This window comes from Gambusia affinis, linkage group LG06, assembly GCF_019740435.1.
Source record: "Gambusia affinis linkage group LG06, SWU_Gaff_1.0, whole genome shotgun sequence".
Taxonomy (NCBI): domain Eukaryota; kingdom Metazoa; phylum Chordata; class Actinopteri; order Cyprinodontiformes; family Poeciliidae; genus Gambusia; species Gambusia affinis.
The window spans coordinates 13456725-13465093 of NC_057873.1; positions in this window are offsets into that span (position 1 = coordinate 13456725).

Sequence of the window (8369 nt, forward strand, 5' to 3'; positions counted from 1 at the left end):
TCAGTCAAGAAATCCATCAAGACCTTTGCTTCCAGAAGATCTGATCTATCTGGGGTATGAAAAGCCTGATCCGTCAAAAAGCCTCTGCTTAGAATCCTTAAGTTGCAGAATTAGGGAAAGATAGGTTAGATTAGATAGATTTATTTTAATTATTTTTCTGAATAGAAAGGTGAAGGTAGTTTTAACCTTTCTATTCAGTTTTGTGTCCTAATCTGAATTTAGCAACTGAATGTGAAAAATCATTATCAGACAAAGAAATCATTCAGTTTGTGCTGAAATGGTATTGTGGGATAATAACGCAATCAATCATGAGTCACCTTCTACTAATGTGCTCTAATGAGAAAAATGTAGAGCACATCGTAAGTCTGGCCTTCATTTTTGGAGTCATGTGATTGCCCACATGCGGTCAGAAGACATGTACTTTGTGGATTCACAAAATTATTTAGACTGCTCATAAACTTTTGTTTTCCCAACAACACGGGACATTCTGGAGGAACCCTGTCTCGCCATGCTCAGCAGCCTGTGGTAACTTCCTCTTTGGCAAGAGGGAATTACATAACAGAACATGATTTGTGTGAACCAGAGGTGTGTTTAGGTGACAACAATGAATCAGGTCAGGTGTTTTCAGGGGAATCTATTGTACAGTAAGCACACCTTTGAACCTGAAACTTGTGCGTTTCAGAGGGCTGCAGCTCTGTCTGTGTTTTTGTCCATACAATCTTCTGGAGAGAAGGTTTGCATATTTTAGGCTAAAAGCAGTCCCTTTGGGGAATCAAGGCTTTAACCTTGGTACTCATCACACTGTGCTCCATCAACTGAACTCTATGTAAGCTTATTTATGCAAGAGATATGCAGATGATCCAATGAGTCTGATGCCTCTTTATACAAAAATATTCATTTGAAATGCATAGCTTTGCACTTTTAGTCTCCCCTCCGCCCAGTGACATGATCCTGAATGCTTAAACATAGAATTTAAAATACAAATATATCATAAAAGAGTACATGGTCCATAATGATTGCTGAGGCTAATCCTGTCAGTAGCTGTGTAAGTGAAAGTTGCTGCATAACATATATTTCATTACCCCATCTGCTCTGCACAGCATGCCCAGTCTGCCAGCACAACATCTCATTTCAAAGTAGTTGCTTTTAAAATGGCCCAAATCTCTCAAAGTGTAGTTTAATATTAGAAAGTGTACCATGGTTACATCAAATTCATTTTTTCCATCCATCTATCCATCTATCCAGCTATTATCTTATCCATAGTGGGGTCCAGAAAGTGTACCATGGTTACATCAAATTCATTTTTTCCATCCATCTATCCATCTATCCAGCTATTATCTTATCCATAGTGGGGTCCAGAAAGTGTACCATGGTTACATCAAATTCATTTTTTCCATCCATCTATCCATCTATCCAGCTATTATCTTATCCATAGTGGGGTCCGAAGGGGTGCTTATCTCCAGGAGTCCAAATTAATTTTTGGATTATTCATATTTGTTTGTACACTTTGAATCTTGAACAACCACTAGAAATTAGTGCATAATTGTGAAGTAGGTGCAAGATACATAGCATTTTTTATCTCCTCCTCACCCAGATACCTTCCAGTTGTGTGCCTCAATAAATATATATTTTTAATCAATAAATACTAAATGTTTTTATTTGTATTGGAACAAATTACATCAGTATGTCAGGAACACAACACCTGAGGCCTTCCACAACATCATTAAAAAATGAAGCCAATGAAGACACACAATGCAGTTTTATTGCATGTCTGTGTAAGAAGGCTGGGTTGTGTGGGAAGGTGCGGCATGTATCCGGCTACCTAGTGAGAGGGCATCTGGTTTGCTTTGCAGAATAACACCCCCACAGCCCAGAGAGCCACTATGGGTCAGGTGCTTGTGCAAACACAACGCTGCTCTCTGGGAAACAGCTCTGTGAATAAAAATTAAGAAGTGTGAGTCAGGAAAAAAAAAATAAATATGAGGATTTTACTAGCTCTATTGTTTTCTAGTGTAGACTTCCTGGCTACCATGTGGGCACTGCCTTCATATAATCATGTATTTCTTGTACGATTGTTTTTCATCGCTTTTTTAAGAGACTTTTATCTGAAAAAGTGATGTAAAACTCACATTGTCTTGATTAAATATGGAAAAGATTGGAAAATTTTTAGACTCAATCTTTTTCCTTCTTTCATTTTATAAAGAACATGACTGCATAATACATGTCATTATTTTCACATTAGGTTCAAATTAAATTGAGCTGTTCGGTCTTTGATTTTCCATTCCAGCTAACAGTTTACCAGCATTCTGTTTTTCGACCTATCAACGCCGGACCAAGCCACATCATGACATTCCTAATCAGCGTCAGGAATGCTCATCCGAGCTTTGTGAATTACAGCTCGATGTCCTCAGCCGGGGCCCGAGCGCCAAAGAACTTTAATTCATATATGTCAACAAACTTTCCTAATTACTTTCTTTCTCCGTCTGAGTCTATACACACACACACACACACGCACACACGCACACACACACACACACATTGGCTCAATCGGTAGCACAGATAATACTTGAACACTATTCAAGTCAATTCAAGGCTAAAATTTTGTACTCAAAGCTTCAGAATGTTGTAAAATCTGTAGAAATAAATATGGATATTTTAATGTGAAGATTATAGAATTTTGAGATAGAAATACTTTGGAACCATGTAAAAAGGAAAAGAGACTGCCACAGTACTTAATGCTAAGTGGCTCCTTGCATCTGCTGCACAGACTAAAAGGCCAGCCAGTTGAGCTCATTGAAAAGCTTAAAATGCCACAAGAGTTTCCTCAAGGCCAGCTAAAGGAACACTTAACACAGACGCCTTTTTGTAATATGAATGCATTGAACATAAAAAAAACAACCAATTATGGTCAGTTTTTCACAGGTCCCTTTGGCTAGACATATAGTATCTGTTTAAATTTCCAATAAAAAAATTCTATTTGATTCATCACAGTGCCTTTTTGTATCCTTTACTGATTTAATGAGTAGAAATAAAACATGCATAAAAGTGTCAGAATGTCCTGAAAGTCTCCTGTTACACATTTTGTCAACAGTAGAGCAAACATTTGAACTTGAAATACAAAGAATAATGGCATGGGTTGAGAAAAAAAATCAAGAAAGGTCAACTCTTCTCAAGTGGCCCAAAGCAAATTGTGAGGAGGGAGATTTTTCATTTTGACATGCAGCTTCACAACATTTTGATCAAATAAAAGCTTCCAGTTTGTTACTACTGCAAACTGTTCACAAAAACCTGCATCACAGATAATATGGTGTCAACATAATCTCGTACACTGTAAAGCATCCCCTGTGTTGCATTTTGGCCAGCTATGGATGCATAGTTTCTAAGACAGCCATCTGGTCTATGGTTATAGTCAATCCTGCCTCAAGTAATTTGATGCTCTGCACATTTTGCTGGCGGCGGCAGCCACCACCGTTAATGTGTTTTATTAGGATTTTATGACAGACACACACCAGATTTGATATGATTGTGAATATGGTGTGAAAAAAAGCTTGGCTTTTGCATCTGGACTGCAGGGTCATCACTGTATGTTCATGTTGCTCAACATATAATGAGTAATAATGATTAGGTTGAGTTTAGACCCCACAACACTCGACTGGCGGTGGTAGAGCTTTCAGTCCCTCTGTAAAACAGGAACTCATCATTTGTTTTATGTTACGTCACTGAAGAGGAATTCACATGTGCTGCATAACCCAAATTCTGCAGTAGTAATCTCTAGACAACACTGGTGGAGTGAAAGTGATAAACAGAAATGCGTTTTTGTTTGGCGCTGTGGGACAGTATGATCAAAGAAATTAGCAAATGGCAGAATAGAGTCATAAATAGGTTGGCATTCTCATCGTTTCTGCATACATATGCATATGCTTCTTTTTAATATAAGTTGTAAGTATCTATTTTATCAAATAATGCAATGGCAGAAAAGTCCGAGAACAGAAATTGTCTTTCAGTTGGATATACTTTAAACGTCTTCATACATTTGTAAAGCCCTGAAAGAGATGAAATACTTCAGAAGGAAATCCACATTGTTTTCTGCTTTACAGTTGTAAAGAGTTAATTTATTGCCTGCAATAGATAACTCTGTTGGTATTTTTATTTAATATGAATCCAAATTAATAGGTTCTGGAGGATAAAGCTAACAGCAAACACCCTATGACATAGGTAAAATATTCATATGCCTAATGATGTTTGCTCAGTTAGGCCCCAGAGTGTCACATGAACCATTCACTGTCTGCATGTGGTACCTGTGGAAGGTTCTAGAATGGGCAAATACAATACAAGTGTTTCAAAGAAAACCAAGACATTTCCAAAAACATGTTGGAAACAAAGTTTTGAGGAAATGCAGATAACGTTTGATTTATTAAACGTCATATCCAACATTGGGAAGCAAGATGAAAAGTCAAAGAGACAACAAAGAGGCTAAGCACGTCTGTTGTGAAACTGTGGATTTGCATCAGCATAACACTAAGACAAGGAGAGACAGCTGTGGACTACTTATCTGATGTTGCCCAAGGATGCAAAAACTGAAATATTTTATTTGGTGCAAGCTTAAAGTTCTTGTCATCCAGGAAACATTTCTGTTTTGTAATTTGTAATGTGTTCTGCAGGTTCAGGAATACCTGCATTCTGCATTTGACAGAATGGAGGATGTGCCTCTTTGCAACACATTCCCAACATAACCCAGAGAACACGTTTTGCACACATCTCTAGAAACTCTTGACATGCGTAAGTGGAAACATTTTGAAGCATTTACAGGGATTTATAACATTTCATGTTTTGTTTTCAGTTTAATACAACTCATCTTACAGCTCATCAGAAGAGCCGCTTCAGCAAAATTTAGAAAGCACCATCAAAGCTTCCTGTATTTACCCATACGATCAGTTAATCCACACCACATTAATGGCACACTGATGACAGCAGGGATCACTGGGGACAGCCCCTTATGTTTTCTTGTTCGTTAATGACACACCGTGTGTATTTGTTCCCTAATAAAATTGTTTGCTGACACATGAGGGCATTTCATCAGCAGGCCATGTTGACTATAAATCCACACAAGTGGCTATAGAGGAGGTAGTGACCGGATCAGTCATGCGGCATGAAATCTTGATGTTTTTGTTATATACAGATAAATAAAAGTTTGCATCAGTGCTAACATTGTAAGTTCAAGGCTTTTTTTCTTAGAAATTGGCCCAGGGGTGTTGATTATACTTGCAGAGTCAATTGTACTTTTATGAAAAGATGTTACACTTTACATAATGATGTGGTATCCCTTTTTGCTGTCTCTAAAAGAATATTTTTGGAATAAGCTGAAGCCGTTTGTACCTGTCAACCTACTTAAAATGTGGCAATGCCCACCTACGATACCAAAAGGTCAATTTTCTCTTTTTTTTCCCCCTGCCTCTGTGTCTGTGTGTAATTTAATGGCAGGAATAATGACCACACAAAATAATTTTCAGCCACTCTGAAGTGGAGTGTTTCATAATGCCTAAAAATGACTTCCCCGGTCTGGTCTAAAGTATTTTTTTGAGTGGGATAAAACAGGCCCTTTATGATGTCCACTTGACAGCACTGTCACAAAAGTGGGGGTTTCTATTTAGTCGGAGGCTTTGTGCTGTTTTAGTGATAGAGAGTACAAATACCAGTGATTATGCAGGATTTCCACTCTTTCCCAAATAAAATGGTGTGTGCATGTAAAGTGGTGTGAAAAAGTGTTTACTTCTTCCTCATTTCCTTTTTCTTCACATCGGGCCATGTAGGTTTGGATTTTTTTCTCCCTTAAAATAAAGCACTTTCATTTAAAATCTGCATTTGTGTATGACTTGTTTTGTCTTTTACAAATACTTAAATTGGTTTGATGTTAACAAACACCGACGTCTGTTAACCAAAATAGAAACTCAGGATGGGGCAAACACTTTCACACCACTGTATCCACCTAAATGTCAGACAAATTGGTTGATATTAAATATAAACAAAAATCAAAATGACAAACAAAACGCACCCAGCTTGTGGATGTGCGTGTGAATCAAATCAAAATCAAATCAAACTTTATTTGTATAGCACATTTCAGCAGCAAGGCATTTCAAAGTGCTTTACATCAAATCAAACACAAAAACACAATGCAACATAGAATCAACATCAAAAACACAACATCAAGTTGGATTCCGTCAATAAATTTGCAATTGATTACATTTCAAATACAACTCTAAACAAGTGGGTTTTTAGTTGAGATTTAAAGGAAGTCGGTGTTTCAGCTGTTTTACAGTTTTCTGGAAGTTTGTTCCAGATTTTTGGTGCATAGATGCTAAATGAATGGGAATAACTGATTTCATTGTAAAGCATCTTTGAGAACCCTTTGAGGATTGAAAGGCACTAGTCTGATTTTATTTCATATTGTTTAAACCTATTTCTCCTTTATTATGAAACAAAATGAAACTAGATCTCCACTGACTCCTATAATTGTCACAGAGCTAAAAACATAAAAAAATCTAATTAGTGTAAGGAAAGTTGAAACATTCTGTGATTACTCTTGAATAAGGTAACAAAAATATTTTGGCATGTTTCTCTTGATGGAGGTGTACTGAAAATGTACTAAACCCTGACTTTAAGACTATCAGTCCATCCTGCTTTGTCATGCAGGGCTGTGGGGAATGTTGTGTCTATTGGTTTCTGGAAGAGACACATGGCAACATATCTTGCTTTTACAAACTCACACTTTAGGGCAGGTTAGAGCAACCAATTGACCCAAACACACAAATGGAGAACATAAAAACTCCATGCGGAAACATAGTAGACTGTGATTTTAACCCAAAATCTTGTTGTTGCAAGGGAATTGACATCATATCTGTACTATAAACATAAAAAGTTTAAAATGCATGCCTATGCAATCTGGATACAATGCCATTATTTTCTCCTGGTAAAACGTTGACTGCATCCGAATATCCAGTTCAAGTTTTTCTTTCCTTTGCATCTCACGACTTGTTGAAAACAAGAATCTTGCTATTCTGTGAGCTCAGGTTCAGCCATGTGGGATACCTTCACAGAGGATTAAATCCTCTTCTCCTTGAGCCACAAAGTGACAGTGATAGATGACGCTGCCATTAGAAGCCGGGGAGCTCATTTACTGGCAATACTTGCTGATTTCTCTGAACCCTTATCCCTTTTTTAGCCTATTTCATAAAGGAATTGGCAGACGACTCACAGCTGTTATCAAGTCAAGTCAGCTTTGAGGACTTTGTGTTTTCAAGCACAGCCTTTTTTCAGATTATTGAACAAAGCATTATTATGATCCACACAATATAAACGTAGAAACATAATTTGTTAGTGAGTTGGTGAGTTTGTAGACAAATATAATAGAAAATTTAAATAGAAAAACATGAACAGAAAGATAATGGGAAACTTTAACTTCACCATCATCCACAATGGTAAACAGTTTATGTTACCTATAATTACAGAGCTTAATTCATCCCTCTTCTTAATTAATAGCATCCTCAGGAGTTTAATCATTCAACCAACATCTTTAAATCCTGTGTAAAATGTCTTTGATAGAATTTCACATAATTTATTGTCATTGGTGCTTTTAATTTTATGCATCTTTTTTTATTTTAGCTTTTCTAATCTTTTTTCAAGTATTCAATCCCAGTAATATTCCATCCCTGCAAAATGAGACCTCAGCGAACCACTGCTACATCACTTTGACTTGATGCTTCTAGTTCACATTATTTTAAATTAGTGTATGTAAAATACTCCCATGTTTAAAATTGTCTTTTGTTGTTAAACTACACATATGTGTTCAAAATACAAACCCCACAAGCAAATTTTTTATTAAGGTTTTAAGAAATAACTGGAGTTTATGTCTAAAGAATCCAAGCAGTGGTTGAAAAGTGAAAGGTGATAATACGGCCACATGAAGGCATGTGTTGAAGCTGAACTAAGACTGAAAGGCAGTTGGTGTTGATCAATTGGGATAACGAAATGTGATGTTTAATATCTTTCTAAAGCCTTCTTAAGAGACCTATTGGGTAAATAAGTCATACTTCATACAATTTTCTGGGTTTAATTATCTAAAATAGCCTTAACAATAATCTTCATGAACTTTCAATAATTCAAAGAAAATATTCAGAACTGTTTTGACATCAATGAATTTTATATTGTGCACCTAATTCTTGTTATTAAAATCATTAAAGTAATTTGTTGTACAATCTCTCCATTCTGACGACAGAACAGTTTCAACGAGTCCCTGCATGCAGAAAATTGATGGAGGCCAAATTTATCACCCAAATGCTACAAATTTTCACTTTTTGATTAGCAGCAAGGCC